Below are 24314 nucleotides of genomic sequence, written 5' to 3'. Positions count from 1 at the left end.
ACCAGGGTAGCACATATACATGACTAAGCTTCAGCTGAACATAGTACTTACTCGTTTTATATCCAAAAGTACAAACACAGAAGAAGAATCCTGTCAATAAACCAAATTTAGCAGTGAATATCCAAATCCACGTTTCTCGTTCAATCCTGGGCAAAATACTACCGTGACTCTATGTAATTCCATAGAGTTAAGTCTAGTTGAAACAGGCCTTGACCAGTAACATCCCACAATCACAAGATAGTCACTAATGAAATAAAACGCCCGATCCCTATATAGAACCGTTTTTATCCAACTTCTTGGACCATGCAGATGCCTGAATAAACATAACGGACAATATAACACAATGTATCACAAACTCACAATACTGGAATACTACAAATGAAATGGATAAATGCATTAAAATCTGAAATCCATGACTATTTACACATGCTGTGAGCCAACCCTGGCGGGAGTTGTAACTCACTACATGTACTAACAATGCTACCTTATAGGCACATTATATACACGGTCATCTCAACCAGTCAATAGTTTATACTGTCAATTATGTAAGGGGAGTGGATGGTGTATTTTATAGGCACTGATCACCCAATCCTCGTCAGTAGTTCCTACTGTAAGCTGCTGTGAACCACTGATTGGCCCATGTTGATTTATTTTATAGTGCCTCAAAACCTATATTAGCTCTTGACTTATGTCAATCTTCATGGGCTATTGTTCACTCTAGCTTTTATAAAAAAATAAAAATTAAAAAAATTGCGTGATATAATGTTACATGTAAGGACGTCCAGGGCGTGTTTATGGGGAAACTTGAAAGGGTCAATTTCACATTAGCTACGCCCCCAGAATGAGACACTGAGGCAGGGTCATGCATGTGGACTCATGGGCACGAGATATTCCGGGTGCTAAAAAAACCTTTCCGTGTGGATCTCCAAAGACTACAGCTTGCTACGTCGCTTCTTCTACTCGGAAAGCTAAAAAAGCTGATGCTTTTGTTGGATGAGGTATAACTGCAACCTCCAAAAACACAGAATTGTGGTATTTCAGGGAAAAAGGAGTAATATCATTGATGTTATTGGTAGCTCAAGTATACAACATTACACACTAAAATTATTGTTGTGATTGCGGTATACCAAAGATGACGTCACATGGTCTTTGGAATGTCTTTGGAATGACTTTTCTCCCCATTTTTCACATATTTAATGTCCGAAATTGGTAAAGTTAATTACAGCAATGTAATTGGGAGTGAGTTAAGGATTACATACATACAAAATGGTGGGATTTTCTGTGTATCGAAAAGTCTCCATAGTTGGCCTTTAATGTCCGGTCCACGACAAAATGTCCTGTCTGTTAATTACTTAGATAATTAAGTACAAAATTTATCATTATTGCATTTGCTTCTAGAGCTGTATGTTAACAGTGCACTTTGCACAAAAGATTACTCCCTGATAGTAACCCTACCTACATGTGTGTCAGCATATTTTAAGTGTATTGAAAGATTTCTTTGATATTTACACTGCATTTAAGCTGGTATAATTATTCATGGTCATTGGTTGGGCACAGTTATTTTAAAACTAAAATAAGGTTGACATCCAGGCCTAGAAAAGGTCATTGGGAGAGAAAATAAGTATAACCAAAATGTCAAAACATTTTTTAGAATATATTTCATTCATCAAAAATTTACATAAAATCACTAATTATACTTTTGCAACTGACTTTATGTATTTGCTTAGCTCCTCTTCTTACCTGTCTCCCCACAACCATAGTGCTATCGTTCTGACGTGCTTAGAATGAACTGGCAACCTTTCAACACTGTGTGCCCTCTACGGCTGGCCCCTCCAGTCAATGCCCTCCCTTCTCTTGAGACCACTTCCCCTTCCAAAGATTCATACACTGGAACCACAGGATAGTCCTCACCTGCAAACCAGGGGGACTACCCTCGTAGACCACAAAATATGGAATCTCTAACATCCCTCACGGGAGGGATAGTTCTCTCCAACCCTTTAGGGGGGGCTACTCTCGTCCCCTGTGACAGAGTCCCTCGTTGGGGACCTCGTGCCTTCTGGACAGAGCATCCGCCATCACTTTTTCTTTTGCCGCAAAGTGGGACGCTCGTAATGTTATGTTGGCCTCCTAGGCAGCCATCAGCACCTCCCAGGCCAACCAACACAGTTCCTCGGAGTAAGTGCCCCTGTCGAATTATGAACACCACCAATGCTGTGCTGTCAGTGAAGACTGTCATTCATTTGCTCAGCACTTGTGTGTGGAACACCTCCAGGGCCTGCCTGACAGCCAAAATCTCTAGTTTACATGCCATGTCTTTTTCTCTCAGGGACCACATCCCCCATGCCAAGCGGTTCTGCCAGTGGGCCGGGCCCCCCCATCCCGTCAGCAAAGCGTCTGTTGTGATCAACGTCAACAGGAGCTATACAATAAAGGGAACCCCTTAGCTCCAGTTCTCTGTGTCGACCGACCACTGGAGTTGCTTGAGCTTGTTGTAGCGGGCGCATGTGTAGCCTGCATGCACAACTGGACCACGTCGACCATGCTGGCCATTAGTCCCACAGCTCAGAGCCACGTCAAGGTCAAAGACTCTTGTTGCAACAGTATTTGAGCTTCAACTGTCTTGATCGCCATGATCCTTCACTCACTGTGGGATAGGCTATCCACTTATGGAAGTCTAGCACAGCCCCCAAAAACTGAACTGTCTGCATTGGGGTCAGATGCGATATCTCCTCATTGACTATCCAACCCAGTTCCAATCTTGTTTCTATGCTATTTTGTAACATAGTTTCTTGCATCTGTCTTTGACTCTCCCACTACAAGCCAATTGTCGAGGTACACATAGAGCGTCACCCCTCTCTTCCCGAGGAAGGAGATTACTGCTAAGCTCCCTCTACTAATGTAAATAGTCGATGTGACATCTACAGAACGAACGTCCGTCTTAGTGGAAGGTTAGTCAGGGTTGGTGGTCCTCATGTAAAGCTATCTAAAGGTAGGCATCCTTTAGGTCTAGGCTAGCAGCCCAAATGGGCCTTCTGTGTAAGGGTATAATCAGAGCTAGGGTTTCCATACCGAAGTGTTTTGGCCTTAAAAAACAATGCCTTACAGGGCATTGAGGGCACACAGTGTTAAAAGGTTACCAGTTCATTCTACTCACGGTAGAAGTAATGTTGTGGGGAGACAGGTAAGCGAGGAAGCAACTGACCTGTTTCCATCAGTGTATTTGATACCATCTTCCACTATCTAGACAATGAGTATTCAACTGTACCTGATGTACAGTAGGCTGTAACTATTGTATTACTGTGAAGTAAGTGTCTCTATTCTGTCAGTTACTTGTCTCGTTTTTGCAGGCCTAGAGTACCCACTTTGGGCATAATAAGCCCACAGATGTCTACTGTATATGCAATATCTTAGTGTCAATTAAGGGTTCATTCATATTTTCTACAAACTGAAGCAAGATTTAAATGTCTTGTGTTTATCCTAATTGACCAATTACACCCTCTGAATTCATAACCAGCTTGCAAATAGAGACTGTTGTGCAATTAGAATTACACAACAACAATGTTCCAAAACAAACATCATTATTGGTAAACAATTTTTTTACAGGCCAGGCTACATGACGTAAGCCTCAAATATCATATTTGTTTCCATTGGATTTATGCCTGCCAATTTACATGGATACTGAACTTTCTCCTTCACTAAATGACTGAATCTGTCACTGCCTCGTTTAAAGAACTTGTAACTGTGTTCCAGCCATGTTTTGAAGTTTTACAAACGTGCATGCATAGAATAAGAGCCTACGTTCTCTCTGACTAATGCAGCAATTGAGGTCATACTGTAGTATCCGACTGTACATATTTTTGTCAATTAAACCTCCTGTTTCAAGAGGGGACATGTGAAAAAAACAGACAGCACACTGCATTATACCGTTTTAAATCATTTAACAATGTGGTAACATTTTATACTGTCCATGTGCTCTATATGGATAATTTTCATGCTCCATCAATTTGGATTATTGCTGAGAAGTTCACTTCTTGAACAATTGTGTACTAGTAGAAAGAGGTTTCAAAACTTATATTATTGAAAACTAAAATCAATAACTTGTTCCATCTGTGACATTATGTCCTGTATGTGATGTGATATAGTCATTACTACAGTAGTTCTGTATGTTTTGTGGTTGATTAAATTGTTGTTATGCAGAGTCTTCTAGTCCATAATGGATACTGGTGTATCAAACTTTGTCTATCTTTTCTAAATTCACAGAGTTGTGAAGAAATGTAAACAGGAAAATTTTCCATGTCCATTTGCTGTCCCATCCATGATGCTCATAGACAAATTGCTAATTACTGTAAGAGAGAAAAATAATTAAACATCACAATATCCTAGGTGTTAAGTAGAGGTACATACTTCATTTTATTAACAGAGTTGTTCCAATAGTCAATGAAAAATGATCTAGTAAAATTTTGTGAGAGAATGTCCCGTCCGTGGTGGAAATTTATCATGGAATGTCCCATTTCCTAGGACTTGTCCACTTTTTTACGTTCACCAGTCTTTGGGTGGATTTACAAAATTTTAAATATCCCTAGTTTCAGGTAGTTCAACCACTGATATCAAATGCATTGAACACCCCCTACACAATACTCATAAGAGACACTTGGTGTTTTTCTCCATGTTTTCAACTTTTTGCTCTACATTTTGATGAAATTCTGTGTGGGAACCCCTTTGGATCCATAATACCGTGTGAGTTATTCCAATAGCAATTTCTGTACATAGTTTTGGGTGTGGTGTAGCACTGTTACTTACTGTAGGCCTATAAGCTTTACCATACAGCCAAGTTTAAATGAATAAATCAATAAAACATATGTTAGGCCCACACAAATGACCAACTAAAATTATGAACTTGGATTACCAAGTAAACCTCTCTTAAAATAAAGTTTAAATCAATAAATAAATAAAACAAATAAATGTTAGGCCCACACAAATAACCAACTGAAATTATAAACTTGGCTAACCAAGTTACCTTTCTTAAAATAAAGTGACGGGCAACGTGAAACACAGCATCACACGCATTAAAACAATCGAAGACTGTACACAGGGTGTGAATCCACACACCAAGTATTAGAGGTATCCACGACTTCCATCATCAGATTTCATGAAAAAGGTTTTCAGAATTTGACTTCTGGTGACCTCAATGGAGATTTGACCTCACATCAAAGGGATTCTTGTACTCAATATGGCAAATCCATCAGTATCCATGATTTCTACCATGAGAAATCATGTTTCCAAGGTTTTCAGGCCCCGACAAATATTTTTAAAAGTACTCGCTATTTGGTGACAGTGACTAACAATCTACTCGCCAAATTTCACTCGCCACTAGACCTATGAGTGCTGTTCAAGTCTCCATAGTACAGATCTACAACATTATACTTTCTGTGAAAAAAAATATTAGGCACTTAGGCAGATGCATGGTGCTACGTAATTGCACATTGGAAAATTATGTTTCTGTGCAATATGAAATTTAACCTTTTTCCACCAAAAAGTAAGTGATGAACAAAGTAAAACATGACGCAGAATCATAAATAAGCAGCTAGGCCTACTGTACTGTAGTCAGGGACGTCGCTAGAGGGGGGTGTGGGGGGGTGTCTCACCCCCCCAATCTTGGATAAAATGACGATAGTTGGAAAATTTGAGTGCGACAGTCAGAATTTCCGACTGTCGGAATTTCCGACTGTCGCCAGCTTCAATTCGGAATTTCCGGCTGTCGCACTCTAAGTTTTCTGACTGTCGCACTCTAATTTTCATGTTCTTGTAATTTGTGAGTGACATAAAATTTCCGATCAAAATTGACCTATAATCAGTCAAATTTACCACGTTTTCCTCGTCACATTGAGAAATTGTATCTCGCGTTCCTTATACTCCACCATAAAAAAATTCGTATGACTTTGAATACTCTAAAAAAAAAATACAACGTTCGCCAGCTTCAATTCGGATAATTTATGTATTAATTTTGCTATTGGGTGGGTCGAACCTGTTCGCTAGCTTCAAGTAATTTCAAGACATACCAGGGACGTAGCCAGGGGGAGCAGGGGAGCGACTGCTCCCCCCCCTTTGAGTGTCGAAGAAATGTTTAAAAACTGTTGTTTTTTAGCATGGTATTTTGTCAGTGCTCTTTTGATCTTGAATACTCGTTAGCTCCGTTAACTCGATTATAGTCGTAATAACATTCAGGCCTACTGATTCAACTAATTACTTGGTTTGGCAGATGCAATTAGCTTAATTAAGCCTATAGCCTATTTCAAACCTACAATTGGCAACTGCGTAATAAAATACATATCTACCTAACCTCACTCGATGGAATGTCACGAACTGTATGTACAACGACGACGACAACGTGCGTTCTCATCCTTTCTATGATTCTTCCTACTTTGTTGCACGAACAGCATGTTATGAAGCTAAGCTAGCAATCGTACGTGATACGCACTTCCTATAAATAATTATTACACTGCTAATACACGGCGATAACGATTTTTTATAGGCCACTGCAAATCTGGCTGTCTTACATAATATGAAAGTTTATATTGTCCATCAGTTAAGTTTGTCAAATGTATTAAAGTCCAGACATTGGACAATAAACAAGAATCATCCTTCTGAAAATATTGTAAAAGAGCACTATGTTTGTCCTTCTGATATATTATGTTAAAGAACATGTAAAAGAATTCAAACAGGAAACAAAATCTGCTGATAATATGATATCATATGATAATGATGAAACTGGCAACAAATTGCACCAGATCGCATCTAAGGACCTTCAATTGTTCAAAAATATCTCAAAGGGGAGGGGGACACCCCCTCCCCTTAGACCCCTCCCCCATATCAATCGCAAAAAAGTGCTCCCCCTTTCAAATTCCTGGCTACGCCGTTGGGATACATTGTCTCTATGGTATACAATTAAAACACTCAATGCTAATCTACGGAAGTTTGAAAGTGCCATATCAACATAAGCAAAAACTTTGCCCCATAAGGTACAAAAGTGCAGTCGCGAAAGATGAAGTGTCTGACTGACACTGACCGTATCGTTGACGATTAGTGCGGAGGGGGGGTGAGGAGGGGGGGTACAAGGCAGCAGTTGGAATTTTCTAGCTCCAAAATCCATCCAGTTGGAATTTCAGCCACTACACCCCCCCCAATCATCAGGCCTTAGCTACGTCCCTGACTGTAGTTAACTTACCATGTTTACAAACTATTTTTAGCAAAAATCAACTCAAGCCCTGCCCCCTAATAAATGTGCATAATATCACATTGAACATAGAGTATCATGAACCCGCTATCTACCGACACCTTCACACAAATATGATTCAATTCTGAAAATGTTTATATTTGACCCTGTGACCTGAGCACGAAATCAATGGGGGTTCTTCTACTCACTATGGCCCATACATGTACCAAGTATGACTTCAATACAGTACAACTTGTTGGTTGTTCAGTTACTGTGTTTACAAGCTATTTTAGTAAAAATAAACTTAAGCCCCGCCCCCATAATAAATATGCATAATATCAACTTGAACATATATATCACCATGTACCCGCTTTCTACCAACATATCAGTATAAATAAATTTTGACTTTTGGTTGCGGAGCTATTGGCTTTTTACGTTTGCCCCTGGGACCTTGTTATTGTTTATGAGATGAGCACCAAAATCAACATGAAGATGCACTTGATTGTTTCTGAGACTATCACGTAATATTTGAATCATTGTTTTGATCAGAAAATGTTAATGAGTGGAGACAATCTATGAATTTTGTGGGAAGCTAACATCTCTGATCCTGAACAGGATATTTCAGCTCACAGTATACGTTTCTTCTCTCTGCATTAAGAGTTGCTCATGTAATATGTGCATTCTTACCATCAGTACTGTAGTTTCTGTTGCAAAAATTGTTTTCGGTCAAATTAACCACATGCTTTAGTAAATGTTATTTTGGCGCAACATTAGTGTATAAACTACTGTACTTGAGAACTTTGAACTGATTTTTTAAATCTCATTGTGTAAAAAGCTATTCACGAAGACCTACAGTACTGTAATTTTCGTATAGTTGATTGCTTGCAAAGAGCTCAGGATAAATGTTGGATCAGATTTTTAAGGATTTGCACATGTGTAGTTGAAAATGAAGCTCGAACAGACATGTACATGCAGTAGTACAGTGAACTGGAATTTAGCGAGAGGTATGCACAATGTAGGTACTGGGATTTTTGAAGAGTTGGTTTTTGGATCTCTATGCATGTAGTTTATTCAAGGACAAAACTCAACCAATTGCAGATTTGTAATCGTGGTGTCATCCTCTGGAATTCACTCCCAAGCAATTTGAAAATCATTTTAAAATGTCACTGAAATGCCACTGAAACTTCACCAGTCACCATCACGTTATTCTCCTTATGAAGCTATTCCTGTCTCAACAACTTGCATAACAACACTCTGATCAATAATGTGTACAAAGACCTAGGTTAAACTTTAAGTACTTTCAAATGGGCCTAGGCCTATTTAACACCTAACAGTTAACACTAGTCTATGCCCTTGGATTGGAATAGGAAAGTAGACTAGAACTTAGAAGAAGTACTAGAATTAGGAAGGCCTAGCCATGTCTAGAATGGGAATCTTAGGGGATTATACCGCATAGGTTCACACCCTGCCAACTACGTCAATGATACGGAAGTGAGAGATAGGGGTAAGCAAGATACAGTAAGTACATAGTTTGATAGTCTGTGCTCTACTGTTTCTCCACTGCAGTGCAATTGCAATTAGCCTACATGTAATAATATTGCTTTTAACATCTATACAAAGGCAAGCATAGCATACAATATAACTAAGTTACTCTACATAGAGCCATAGGCATAGGAGGCGGGGGGGCTGGGGGGGCTGCAGCCCTACAAACATATTTTTTGGTGAAACTTCTGCAATATGCTGAGAATTTTTTCAGCATCTACTGAAAGAATAATAATTTGCAGTGAGTTTTCAAGTTTTATGGTGGAAATTCGGGAAAAATGCTGAGAATTTTTTCGGGCACCTACTAAAAGAATAATAATTTGCAGTGTGTTTTTCAAGTTTTTTGGTGAAAATTTGGGCAATATGCTGAGAATTTTTCGGGCACCTACCAGTGGCGATGCATCCATACAGTCAGAGGGGGCGGATGCCCCCTGACGGACTCAAATGGACTGCTGGCGCCCTTCTCAACTTTTACCACTTTTTTACTTATTCGCGATTACTGACTTTTTTTATTGCGCTCTCAATACCTATTGACATTTGTCACATTTTGTTGGTGCAATTTTCTGACAAATTGCGATGGCACCTATTTATTCTTCGTTTATCTGCAAATTAGCAAGGCCTGGAAAGGGACATTTCCGGCGATCTAGGGAGTATCTTTACTCAAAAACTTCTGTACGCTCCGCGCCAAAATGTGGTGGCGCTCCACTTAGATAGTGTCGAAAGCGCCCCTACAGACCATTCTCCCCCAGACCCAGACAGACCAATACCCCTAGCTCCGCCACTGGCACCTACTGAAAGAAGAAGAATTTGCAATGTATATTTCAATGGTTAAACTTATTACAAAATGTGGTGGCGCTCCACTTAGTGTCGAAAGCGCCCCTACAGACCATTCTCCCCCAGACCCAGACAGACCAATACCCCTAGCTCCGCCACTGGCACCTACTGAAAGAAGAAGAATTTGCAATGTATATTTCAATGGTTAAACTTATTTTATTATTATCGTTATTGTTGTAACGACTTACCCAATATTTATAACCAATATGGAAGGGTAATAACACTAATGATTGTACGTTATTGGCATGTGATGTAATAATGGAAGAATACCTATATAAATGCACATTCACATGTGGAGTGCGCGCAGAGCGGGCGAAAAATTTTGGTTATATTTTTCAGGTAAGTTACACCCCCCCCCCAATCAAATGAGGCTCCTACGCCTATCCATAGAGCTGTAAATAGTATTCCTCACCCTACAGCTTACGAAAATTCCTCTCCACGAGCTGCTCCCTCACCTGTTTTGTGTGCATCAAATGTTCTATCTAGAATATTTGCGTGTTACTAACAGTAGGATACAATAGTGCAATTTAGAAGTCCTTGATATCTACAATACTTTTAATTAAACGTAGTGTAACTAGGCAGTTTTTAAGCTTGCAAACAGAATGCTGAATACTAAAACACCATTTACCTCGAAAGTTCCTAGGCTATATGATATGGTAAAGTATGATGTTGTTTACTTCTATGCTGTCTGTTATCATGCTGTTGTCTCCTTTAATTTTGTTGTCTCATTCAGTGTTGTTGTCTCCTTTATTGTTGTTGTCTCATTTGATGTTTTGTCTCCTTCAACAATTGTTGTCTACTTTGATGCTGTTGTTTCATATATTATGTTGTAACCTATGGTGCCGGCGGCGCTGTTCACTTTTATGACGTCGATATAGTCAGTGTAAACAAGAGAATCAGTATTTAGTCTGTATAATTTTTAATTTAAGAGTAAACTCAAATCAGTTTGTACCACTTTTATATATATTCTTCATTGTTTGTTAGAAGATTGCAAAACAAAACATCCCAGGTTGAGCTACATATTGTTGATATTATTTTAATTACATTTCGTGATAATCTACTTTCCAGTTTTCACCTATGTACGGTGAAACGGCCAGTTTGGTTCAAAAGTATATTGATTTGGTTTTTATATTTAGTCGAGACAATTAATTTTTCTTATCAATCGTTTAACATGATACAGGAGGTTTTGCTAAGCTAATTAAAAAAAAAAATAACATCATCCCCCTAAGCTTATCGCGGGTATACTGTATGATGTTAACTGCCAAAACTGGATTGTATATCGAACAGCATTAGTACAAGCTCGCGTGAGGGACTTGCAATACCGCTACACGGTAGATTCATAAACAGTATCAGTAGTCACATAGACCGTGACCGTGTATAAACTTGTAAAAGTGATGGATTAGTACTTTGTAGAAAGTAAAGAGTGACAGTGTTTAGGATCCCCAGCAGAGTTATTAGTATTTGAGGTATGTTTAAACTTATTGGAATGAGGCAATAGTAACAATATATATAGGCCAGTAAACAGGAGCAGGTCACAGTTTGTAACAAGGAATGGGAATTACACATTGATTGAAAACACCAAAAATATAATGTTAACGCTGGCTAAATCATTACTGTAGGCCTAGTCTGTCTACTGCCACATTCGTCGTCTAAAATGGCTGAAGGTAGTAACAAACAGAAACCCCGAAATAACAAGAGGCCAGAGAAAAAAGAAAAAAAAGTTATTTCACTTCTGGTTTCGGGGACAACCAGAGGGGACCGAACAGGACTCACAGTCTAATGACAATGAGAAGAACACAAGAGAGTTCAGAAAAAAAGGAGCTAAAGGTTGGGGCCCATTTTTTCACTTATATTACTTAAAATCAGCAGATCACCAGATATACAGTAACGAGGGCGATTTCTTATAAATCTCTATTCTTTTTCGCATTCGTAATTGTGCTTTAGGAGGGCATTTTTAGCACTTGCAAGGGCGAATCGCCGTCGCCCCCGCTTATTTCCGACCCTGTCCAGCACATTCGTTAATTCACGAAATTGGTATTGTTACCATGCTTACTATGCCGAGAAATATGAAGTCACTAACCACGAGGGAAGCAAAATCGGCGACCCTGGCAGCCTAATTTGATGAAATTACATTGTGAAAGACATATAGAGGGTGTCATTATTTTAATATTTCGTAGTAGAAGAACAACCTAATACATCAGTTGATATTTTCAACTTCCATGTTTTTGAATAATGATATTTTCACCTTCCATATGTTTTTGAATAATCGGTATGACATAACTGGTATTCCACGTAACTTTTACCAATTCCGATTATGTTCCGATTATGCGATAACCGATTCCAATCCTATGATGAATATTCCATATATATATATATATATATATATATGACGTTATACAAAATTATCAATATTTTCCAAGTCAAGTGAACAACCCTGAGTAAACAGTTATATTTAGGTTATAATTCATATTTCAATTTATTTTATCATGGTTTAATTATTTGTGATAAAAAAATAAGTTGGAGCTCAGTACTGTATCCCCAAAGAGAGTACTGTATCAAAGGCTGGAAATTGAAATTTAGGATAGGGCAATGTTATATGTGACATCACCCTGACCTTTAATGTAAGCATCTGTGGGCTAGACATTTCATCCACAAATAATAAATTGAAAATGCATGAAAAACCCTGTACTAAGTTGACAAAATCATTAATCAAAATCATTGACAACTTGTGAGGAAGCTAGTAAAGAAGACAGTGTTATTCTTTGTGATCTTCATAACTTTTATCATTTTCATAGATGTGAATTAATATCAATTTTTCCAGAGTAATTCTTGCAAGGGGGGGGGTTGGATAATGGCAAGTGGGGTCCATGAGGATGCTGTAAACCACCTAGAAGCCATCAGATTGTTGTATCCTGGACTGTGCTTTTAGGTATTTTTGCAACCATCATATAAGCAATTTTTTACATTCACCTATTTTGTTTGTCATACAGTAAGGGGTTTCTGAAAACTTAAATCTTACCTTCAGATGACACTATTTTAAAGATTTCATACAGTTGTACAAATAGGCACATAAAACTTACCGGCACTTGAAGTGTTTCCTTGTGGTGATTCAGCCCAATCCCGACTATAGGAGTGGTCTGACTTTGCAACCTTTGTGAGTGTGCTTGGGTCTGTAGACGATGAATACCTCTTTTGAGGTGACATCCTTGGTTTTGTCACTTTGTGGTGACAAAAGATTGTAGGTATAGCAGAACATTTCACTTGCATTTTTCTGCAGCACGTCCACTTTCAAATTGATGATTAGCAAAATATGTCTGTAAATACAAAACAGGGTTAAAGTTCAAATAATTTAATGAACTGAGTTAAGCTTATTTACATACATTCATCATAGTTTGGATTATAATATGGATCATAATTTACTTAAAGCACTATACTATTAAGAACTGTGCAACGCAAAATTTGGTTCCACTGTTATAGAATATCTTGACCCTTCAAAAAGTACTGCCGCTACTGAAAGAACCCCCAATTTATTTGTACCAATACTAGTTTATTCTATCTGCTTCACATCAAGCCGGCATTGACTACCCTGGACGTCGTAACTTGTTTAAAATTACTGTAGAATGTTACCAGATTGATGTAAAGAAATATTAACAACTATAAACTACTCAAATATTGTTTTGCCACATGAAACATTTGCATTTACTTGATCATGGATTTGGGCAAAATTTTAGACCATATTCCGAGACCTGTTTACAATGTAACAAGTGTGTGTTAGGCTTGATGCAACGGCTATGGATTAGAGGCATATCAGCATTTCTGGCGAAATTAAATTATTTTTGAGGGCATTGCGGCAAACATCGAAAGATTAAAAAAAATGGAGTTAAGAGGGTCGACGAGAAAAAGTAGGTGATGGGCAGGGAAGTATGACCCTTTGGAAATTGTGAGAAAAAAAAACATCGAACTGCAAATAAGTGAATCGAATACTGCATTACAGAGTATTTGATGCCTAAACATAACCTATATAAGCTAGTCAACATAGGCCCTGTAAATATCCAGCACCAGGGTAGGAATTAAGATTTGGGGGGTTATTCTGGAAAATGAAAAGTTAAAAACGCCCAACTTAATGTATTTACGAGGGATTTCTTTAGGTTTAGGGGGCTCTTTCCAATATGCTGTTTACCGAAATGGTTGTAAGCATTCAACAGGATAAAGTAAGCACAATTACCCTCTTCCTTGTGCTGCGATCGTATAGCAAATTCATTAAAAGTTAAATTGCAATATTTGCGATAGCTTAGCAAATAAAGTCACCGAATATAACGAAAAACCAGTAACCTATCAACTGAAATAGAAAACACAGGTTTAATGTTTCATAGTAGTAAAGGAACAAACTGAATACATCAGTTGATATTTTCAACGTCCATGTTTTGAATGATATTTTCTCCTTCCATATGTTTTTGAATAATCGGTATGACATAACTAGGACACAAATCTTACCTGGTATCAGCGATCATGAAGTTATTTATACTGAGTTTGACATAAAACTCGCTTGTAGGAAACAGCTACCCTAACAAGTAGTACCTCTGTATAAAAGGCTGATTGGTCTGGCTTCCGCCAACGTGCTGAGAAGCTTGCAGATGAACTCAACAAAGCTCAATTAACATTAAATACAAAGTCTCTGTGGAACCTGTTCAAAAACGGTATGACCAATGGTATTAAGAAATACATTCCACACAGGCAGCCTTGACCTAAAAAGGAAAATTAGAAGACGAAATAAAGCCTTTAAAACCTCAAGAAAGTCTGGGAGACTTTGTGATGAAGAGCGCTTCTTAAATTTAAAGAAAGAGGTACAAAGAGACCTGCGAAGGGCATACTGGGATAATATCTCTGACATCGTTGCTCCTAATACTACTGATCCAAACCCCTTTGACAGTATGAAAAGATTCTGGACATTCATAAAGCATAAGAGAACTGATTCTAATGGTGTTGCCCCTCTGAGAGTGAATGAAAAGCTGATATCTGACCCTAAACTAAAAGGTGAGGCTCTAAATCGCCAGTTCCAGTCTGTTTTCACCATTGAGACTACTCTTAACTTAACAGCACCTGCTCATCACTTTCTCGGGCTCCCTCACCTAAATGTAACTGTCCCCTGTGTGCTAAAGCTCCTAAAAAATCTTAAGCCTGGAAAAGCTGCTGGCCGTGACAACATAGGCCCAAGAATCCTCAAAGAACTAGCTGACGAGATTGCCGAACCATTGAGAATAATATTCAGGATATCACTGGCAGACTGGAGAAAAGCAAATGTCACACCTATTTACAAGAAGGGACAAAAGTATGATCTAGCAAATTACTGACATATTAGCTTAACGTGTATTGCATCAAAATAAATGGAACATATCATCTGTAGTAGTATTATGTCCTTTGCATCTCATAATGATATATTCTACGCTCTACAACACAGTTTTCGGAACAAAAGGTCTTGTGAAAGCCAACTCCTTGAATTTATCGAAGACGTCTCACATAACATGCAAAATGGACATCAAACAGATGTCTGCGTGCTTGACTTTTCAAAAGCATTTGACAAAGTTGATCATATAAGACTGATTGAAAAGTTGAAGTGGTATGGAAGCACCAACGACTGGATCAAAAGCCTCCTGACTAATAGAACTCATTCTGTAGTTTTAGATGGCGTTGCATCATCAAGCATTCATGTCACATCGGGTGTACTGCAGGGCTCAGTCCTTGGACCCTGCCTCTTCCTGTTTTATATAAATGGTATCGCCCAAAATCTACACTCCACCACTCGATTATTTGCTGATGTGGCTATGATCTATATGGCAATGAAGAATGAAATGGATGCCAAGCTTATGCAGAAAGACCTAGATACCCTACAAAACTGGGAAAATCAATGGATGATGGAATTCCACCCCGAAAAATGTGAAGTTATTAGTATCACTCGCAAACGCAAACCAAAGATTTTCGCCTACACCCTCCATGGCTTGGAACTTAAGCATGTCTGGTATACCAAATATCTGGGAGTTCACATCACTCACAATTTACGTTGGGATAAGCAGGTACTGTAGATTATCTTATCTCTAAAGCAACAAACGTTCTCAATTTCCTTGGTCGCAATATTAACATCAGAAATACCAGTGTCAAACAACAAGCTTACAAGGCACCAGTGAGGCCAATTCTGGAGTACAGCAACACTGTTTGGGACTCTTATACCATATCAGACGCGTATCCAGGGGGGGTGTTGGGGGCGCGCCTGCCCCCCCACCCGTGTAAGAAAAAGAGGAGACAAAAAGAGAGAGAAGAAAAAAGGGAAAAAAGAGGGGGAAAAAAGAGGAGGAAGGAGAGGAAGGAAGGCAAAAGAAAAAGGAGAGAAAAGGGAGAAAAGGAGGGGGTAGAAGTTAAACGCCAAGACACCGGGAAGAGAAAGAGGAACAGTCATAATTACAGCTCTGATCCCTATTATATACACAGGGTAGCCAGTGACAGATCAAGGATTTCGGAAGGGGCGTGCGCCTCAGCTTACCCCATACACTGACAACTCCATTTTTGACGTTTCCATTTTTCCTCTCTCACTAATGTATATATAAATATACATACTATATATAGTATATCATGACGCGAGTGTGTGTATGGACGCCTTAAACAATTGTAAAATTGTGCTATGAAACCAACTGTGGCTGGTCTTGAACTCGACCGAGTCGTCGGGGAACATGCCTTCGGTATTAGCCCAGGATCTATATGCGAACTGCACTAGACATGTCTTTCGATGCAACACTGTCATGCAGAGTTAAAATGTTATACAACGCGAACTGAATGCTAATTGTTACCTACCCCTAGTACCGTAACTCATACAATGAATCTAAAAATAAATTCCGCATGCTATTTGAGAATTGAGCACATTTCCTGTGAATATCATGTAGTGGATCCAAAGGCATATCATTGCCGGCGGGAGGGGGGGGAGGCGGACGCACCCATCACTTCTTGAGATTGTTCCCATCTGCATGAAAACGCGCTTCCCACAACCCTACTCCTACCCCTCTAATCGCTTCCCGATGAGTTACAAAACCAGACCCATCGTATACAAAAGTCTACTTGGATTTTTTCTGCAGACGCCCATGCATTTCCCCAAACTAAATTTCTAAGCCACGAGATCTAAAACTTAAGGAGGTATGGGGGCATCATTGGGTCTGGGAAATGTTGTTTCCGGCGATCTGGGAGGAGTATTTGCCAAAAACTTCTTGTACCCTATGCGCGAACCCATGGGCGCTCTCCGCTAAGTTAGTATCAGAGAACAGACACGCGTCCCCACCATTATCCAAGACTGATCTGCACCCATGTACCAATATGTTAACCGTATCTGAATTTTCAAAATTCTATGACAAACATTCCTAAACATGGAGGTTTTTCTGCATTGGCTCTCCATAGATGAAATTTTGTGCAACATTATGGGTATCTTTTTAAGTGAATTGATTTCACGAGAAGTGTGAATTTTCAAATTCTGAACGAATAATGGGCTTAAAACCTTGAAAAGTGCCAAGTGGGGCTGGTGCATATTGTGGGCTGCGGCGTAGAATCACCTACAAAAGCAATGATCCACAGGAGATGCGATGAGGTCGAGCATGATGTGTGACTGGTGACAATCTTCAAAAAGGTTACGGATGGAGAGAAAAAAAATTGGGAAACAACTTGGTTACTCAGGCAATAGTGAACATCTAGTTGGTCATTTTCAAGCCCGAGATGTGCCATTTCCGGTGATCTGGGGTGTCAAAACCAGAAATTTTCTTGTACGCTGCGCACCAACCGATTGTGGCGCTCCGCTTAGATAGTGATTCGCGCCCCCCGGGTTAGAAAATCCAGGATACGCCCCTGCATATAAACTGATAAATAAAATGAAATGGTTCAAAGACGTGCTTGCAAGTTTGCCCCTCCATCGTAACCACCCCACATCAAGTGTTGGGGTGATGCTTGAAGATCTAGGTTGGAAACCTCTTGCCAAAAGACGTGGAATATCAAGGTTGACAATGTTCTACAAAATGCAGAACCAGTTGTTTGCCATTGATCCAGCACAAAATCATACCTCAAAGAACCACCAAGTTCCAACTAGATGTGAAAACACCCAAGCCTATCATAATCCACATTGTTCTAGAGACTATTATAGGATGTCATTTTTCCCCCATACTATACGTCCTAGGTTCTCAACCTTTTTCTATCCATGGACCCCTTGAGATAAACTGAAATGTTTGGAGGACCCCCGGACAGTTACCGCCGGCCTGGGGGAGGGGTATAAGGGGAGGGGGTGTCCACCTCCCCTTTTGAATTTTTTTTCAATATTTGAGGGTAAGATGCAAAATGGTGCATTATTTTGTGACTTTTGAAGTAAATTTATGTTCAAGAATTTATGTTTAGAAATGCATTTTTGCTGGGCCTGGAATGCAGTTTTCCTAGACCTGCAAGTATTGCTAGGCATAGGCCTACTTGGAAATTCTTACTTTCAAATTATATATTTCCCAATTAAATTTTAATTTGGAAGCGACGAGTTGTCAGATACAAACTGGTTGATTCTGCATGAGGTCAGGAGAATTATGGGTTTGCTTTGTCAGAGACCTGCAAGTGGCACCGTTTTTTTTGTGTCAAATCCAAGTTAGTTATAACTTTTCCTCCACCAAATTTCAACTCAGTCATCAATTATGTACCACCAGTCTTTTTTACCATACTAGTCTTCCCCCTGGAACCAACCTGCCCATGTAGTCCTGCGGGACTAGGTGGGCATAGGCAAAAATCTGATTTGATCTGTGCTACTGCCTTTCATCTTTGTTACATCGAAATGAAAAATTCTAAGTGTATATATAGTCTTGGAAATTACCAAAGTGGGCTACTATTGAACTCCTGTCCTCGTTCAGTGCATTACTCAATAGCTTCCTCATGATTCTGTAAGCAAAGTCTTTATTCTTGAGACTTAAAACGCATCATGAATATAGCAAACGGAACTCTAAGAAAACATTGGAAAAAATAATATAGCCAACAAATGAAAGAAACCTAGCTCTTGGATTCCAGTCCTTATTCTGCTCAAGAGTCAGTGGCTCCCTTGAGCCTGTACATCAGAGACCAGCTTTTGTACGTTTGGCTTCACCATTGTTACGGCCATCTGTAAGTCATTATGAATTGTGTTTGTTCCGGAACTTAGTTTTCATGTGCACAACGGCACTGAAAGTAGATTCTGCCAAGTATGTAGTTGCGAAAGGGATTCATTGCTTCCTCCAAAGCGATCTTTGTTAAAATTGGGGCAATCAATGCTCCTTCAGCAATCCAGAATTTAGCATTGCCATGCCTTTCAAAATATCTTCTTTTATTGATCGAGGATTGAATTTTGATGAGTTCCTCCGCATCAGGAACATCCACCATTATTTTTTCACGGACCCCCTGCTGACCCCTTTGCCCTCACGGAACCCCAAATAAATTTCACGGACCCCCTAGGGGTCCGCGGACCCCAGGTTGAGTAACCTGACTGTACGTGATTGGAACTATCTATCTGAGGAGTCTATTAGGGCCAAGGGGGTAGGAACTGGGGGGCTGGGGGGCACCAGCCCCCCAGTGAAAAATATGAAGGGGCGGAAGTATCATTCCGCCCCCCCACTCCCCTCCCCCCCCGCTTCGCAAGTCAGAAAACCCCTTTTTCATTTCCAAATGAGAAAAAAATCTCATTTGGAGCACCAAATTGCATCTAAGGCCAGGTGAAAATGCAAAATTATATACAAAATGGAGTGGGTGGGTTGAAGTGTGCTATATTGAACCAAATTGCATCTGAGGCCACCTGGAAATGCCAAAAAAATTCCAGAGACCCCTCCCCCAGGCCGGCCATCAGTCTTCCCCCCACTCAAAAGTACCTTCCTACGCCACTGATTAGGGCACAATCTGCTGAAGCTTTTAAAAACCTAATCCAGTTAGACTAATTTCCACATAGCCAACCTGTCAATCAAGTGCATGAATCTTCAAAGTTGAAGTTAGCACTATACTGAAAGAAGAAGGACTGGTATTCCACTTAATTTTTACCGATTCCGATTATGTCCCAATTATGCAATAAACGGGCTGATTCCGATTCAGTTAATCGTTTGAGCACTTCTGAAATGTTTACCTATGCTTCCATTTCAGTCTGAAGGACTGGGCCTAACCTAGGCTAAATACACGAGCATATGCCTAGTCTAACACTGGAATCAACTGTGCGCTATGGCCTAGTGTATAGGATATACACTAGGCTATACGTACGTGACAAAAATACGAGGACGTTGGTTTCCATCTGACGCAATTGACTTTATCCTCCCAGATTTTCTTTCGTTGGACATTGGCAGGGAATCTGTAAATTCTAAATCCCTTCTCCGACTTTTTAGAGCACTCAAAGGCGCAAAATCCTGTCATTTCTAACCGGTAAAGATTTATTAAGTGTGCAACTGGCAATCGAAGTTCGGACACCTAAGCCTTAAAACACCCCAAAACTATATCTCCTGGTCTAAATCACCGGAAAATATACTTGATTTGGTGGGAGAATTGTGTTATATAACGATACACGGCCAAACTTTCTTTCTTGCAAACTGTTTACATGCTGTATTCCAAGGAGATTCTTCGTGATTGTGGAACTGGTATTTCTTTGCTAGATTAAGAGTATTGCGAAGTTCGGACACGCAACCCACAATGTGGCGCTGATGATAAAATTGGTGGCGCAGTTGCTCTTTCAGTAATTATAACAGACTTCATAGATCTCTGTCATTTTATTGACAAATATTTAAGTACTTACTTGCAAACGGGTCATTTTGGAGAGAAAATAACTGTAGCTTTGTAGCTTTTCGTGAACTTGGCTGTTGCTATAGGTTGTCATGGTGAAATCGTATATTTCTTAGGGGTGTCCGAACTTCGCAGTGTTCCGAACTTCGCAATACTGAATGGAGGCTACGCATTCGGAAACAAAATTGCTGTGATCACGTGAGCTGAAATTTTCGGAACGCTCATGCCGCAACACGCTATACAAAGGAGCTCAGAGCCGTATATATTATATATGGCTCTGGCAGGGCTCAGAGCCGTATACGGCTCAGGCTGGGGTCAGAGCCGTATATAGAGAGAGTTTGGCCAACTGGCGATTTGTGACGTCACACACAACTCAAAATAGGTCCAGTTGTCGTTACCAGTTGCGCGAAACACGAAAAACACCACACACAAATAGTATACCAGCTTTGCACACTGTGCTCGTTGCGAACAAACGAAGCGACTCAGAATGTCAGATTTTGACAGGCATACGAGGAACAAAATGGATATCAGGTAATGAATTAGAGTATGCGTTAGTAAATGACATTTACGTTTATCTTTACACCTGAAATGCATAGAAAACTAGCTGAAAACCTGTCATTACACTTGTTGATTTTACGCCTCATAGTCATAGTACAAACGAAAAGCACACATCACACAGTCCCGGCTAGGCTACATCACAGACGCACGACTATGCTTCAGGCCTACAGTAATAGATCCTTCAATTAAATAGTGTAGGCATTTACTTAAAATGACAATTAATGTGAGTTGGAATTAGTGTGAATGGGTTTAAGAATGCTTTGGATGAGTACATTATGCAATATAATCGGGTATGCCTTTTTGTGTCTTCGGTTTTATTTCTCTCATATAGGGTTCTTGATGGGGACTTGAGTGTCCCTTCTGATACTTTCTTCTACTTAACTAAACTGTATACTTGAGTGTAAGAGTGAGCAATAGTTGAGAGTCTGTGGGAAAACCTAAGACTGATATTGTGGTGTTAATTTCTCAGGAATGTAGTACTAGGCTATGGTATGTGTAATAGATTAAATGGGTCTGTCGAGAAAAATACCCCGCAACAACTGGACACTGGTGAATGTTGTAGCTTATGTATTTTCCAAAAACATATACCATACGGTCATGTCCTTAATAAGGTTACATGGATCACACTGACATATTATGCCTGCTTGTCAGTTCTGTCAACTGAGCACAAGGCTGATGAAATCATTCAGTTTGTTATTATGCAGACAGCAATGGCCATAATGATAATTATTAAATTGTTACTTATTCTTCATACTGCCATTACTGGCCTAACCTGAACAGTGATGTATTAAAATGCAAGAAGTCTTTAAGCTTTTCATTTAAGAACCGTTTCAGCCTGTCCTCTTTCAAACATATGATTGGCAGGTTTCCATGTTACATAGCTTATCAAAAAGTAGCTGTTCTGTAAAGCAAGAAAATCACACATATGCATGCACACAAACACACCCATATAACAATTTCTGAATATCTTTTCAGCTGCCTAAAGGTACTGGATAGCAGCTCTGTTGGGTGAATTAAACAACCCTCATTGTAGTCTTTTATTATGGTCGGCTTATCTAGAACCAGCAATGATGGTGATGTGGATTTGACAGTACCTAGACAAAGTTTGTCTGACAAGCACTTTAAAAGCTGCTTTGTGTTGAAATGGGTTCACTTTGCTCAAGGCCATGACAGGATGATGACTCAGCATCAGGTTGAACCATCTGTTGCAGAGCTCTATAAACCAGGCAGTTGTTAAAACATCCATTGGGTGACCCCTCACAGTCTACCAGGCACCACATGGCAGAAGCAAAATGAAGTGTGTGATACCTTCATCTTATGAGAGCGGGATGGTGTACGTGTGGCCTCTGTCAATTTGGGAGATAGCTTCAAGTCTGTTTTCTTGAAAGCTGAGAAGATCTTTCAGTGGTTTGCCAGCTCAGAAGGAAGCCATATTTTAATTGCATTAACCAATGCTGAATTTTTTTTGGACATGTGGTACATCTGCAAGGAGGTGCAGGAAGCGGTTGGAGTTGCATGGATGTGGAATCTTGTTGATAGTCTGTCAGTCTTATCCACAGATTATCCCAAAGCTTCTCCACATTGCCACATTCAGAACTTATTACATTGAAAACTTGAAAATTGCAGGAATCTAACCAAGCACCCATCAAGGGAGTTTGTTTGTAAAATTATTGAAAGCTGTGACCTTCTGATGTGACAGATTAATGTGAAATATAGGGCAGTAGATTACCTTGTAAATGAACCTTGTCATTTGTTTGATTGTATCTAATGTTTGCAAATTTATAGTTGCATGTTACCAATTGAAACATAATTCTTTCTCTATTAATGGGATATAAATACTTCTCCTTAAAGGGTGTGAAGACTCCCGCACAAAGAAACGTCCAATGCCGGTAATCTGACCTAGTTCGAATGAGGTGTAACAGAAGTGTTAGACACCACCATTGATCCCAGAAAATACACACACAGCTTGCTACCGCCGGTAAATACCCACAACACAGTGCACATAGCAGTGTGGACATCTCAGTTCTAGATAAAAGATAACAATTAATAAGGTATCAGGTTTCATTACTGTCTGCATTTTGTAGCGACAAGAAGAAAACTTCACTTGCAACGGAAAGTAAACTTTTTCAGAGCGCGGCACGCGGTTTGGGGCGAGTCTTCAATGCCTTTAAATATACTGCGTCAGTTGTTGTCACTTGATCATTTGCTTTTGTGTGAGCAAAACAGCCTAAATAATATGTAAAAAATAGTACAAACATTCAAATTGCCAGATATTTACTTGCTCAAAATTATTATCCAATCATGATTTGATGCTATCCTTGAGTCCATTATTCAGATGATGAGGCAGATTCCTTTCAACTCTCCATGATGAAGGTAAAACCTTATATCTTAACCAACTGCCACTGAGTGTCCATTTGGAAGTTTCAAACACACAAGTACATTGATTAAAACAAAGACTTTTTTGCTGTGGTTGCAGGAACTGGATTTCAGTCTAATAGTCACTCACTAGGTTCGTCTTTAACACGGTCTGCTAACTTGGCATAACTAAGGCTAGGCTACCAGTACCATAATTAGCCTTGGCCTAGTGATCTTTGAAATGTAGCCTAGGCCCATGCTACTTTTATAAATGATAGTTGACTGCATCCAAATTAAACCAAGGCCTAGGCTATACTTTTGAAGAAGAAAAAATTAGGCTGAATTCATGTTAGCCTAAATAGGCTAGGCCAATGCTGACGATGAACATTTCAAACCAAGACCATTTAACCAATATTAACAAAGTAGCCAATGAATATAGACCTAGCCTTACTAGGTTAGGCCTAGGCTACTTTGTTTTCCTTAGGCCTAGTTTAATTGGGCCTTATACTGTGCCATATTATGTAATGTGCTATAACAGTTGTAGTAATAGCAAGAATAGTCCAGGCCTAACTAAGCCCAGACCTAACTTATGCTTCGGGCTTAACTTAGGATTTGGGCTTTACGTTAATCCTGGCCCACCCTTTTACATTAAACTAAAAGTTATACATTTTAGGCTAGGCATAACCCAGGCATACAATAACTAGTAATTAGGATAGCTATATGTGCGACTGAAACTGCCATGCACACAGTATGATTAGGAGAGCTGGCATAATAAAATAGAATTTGTGGATCGTAAAACGAGAGAGAATAGCCATAATGTTATTACAAATTTAAAAACCAGTCTGAACGTAAAATTCTCGCATTGCTTGTACATTACTCGTATTATAGTACTATTACTACTAGGGCTATGGCGGCCTAGGCTACACAGATTTTTTTTCATTAGATCTCCATCTTGTTCTTTCTACTTCCCAAAATTCTTCTTCTTTCATGGTCAGTCGGAAAAGCAAACAACAAAATCCATGTC

The 24314-nt window shown here is 39.5% G+C and overlaps 1 protein-coding gene across 18 annotated transcripts in view; it reads right to left on the bottom strand.

Annotated features, from left to right (window-relative positions):
- The window catches only part of LOC139969384 (uncharacterized), a 99624-nt gene that overhangs the window by 26729 nt on the left and 48581 nt on the right, over positions 1-24314 (bottom strand). For 13 of the 18 annotated variants that reach the window (XM_071974295.1, XM_071974280.1, XM_071974283.1 and 10 more), the window contains 2 exons: positions 14084-14334; positions 12670-12903 (listed from right to left, as the gene is read on the bottom strand). The gene's annotated coding sequence lies outside the window, so the exon portion shown is untranslated. Of the gene's footprint in view, positions 1-12669; positions 12904-14083; positions 14335-14718; positions 24311-24314 lie in introns of those variants that run through there. The other 5 variants (XM_071974281.1, XM_071974284.1, XM_071974293.1 and 2 more) reach the window with 2 other exon arrangements.

This window comes from Apostichopus japonicus, chromosome 7, assembly GCF_037975245.1.
Source record: "Apostichopus japonicus isolate 1M-3 chromosome 7, ASM3797524v1, whole genome shotgun sequence".
In the NCBI taxonomy this organism is placed as follows: domain Eukaryota; kingdom Metazoa; phylum Echinodermata; class Holothuroidea; order Aspidochirotida; family Stichopodidae; genus Apostichopus; species Apostichopus japonicus.
Note: the sequence above shows the minus strand (reverse complement) of the source record. Positions and strands in the feature narration are given on the sequence as shown.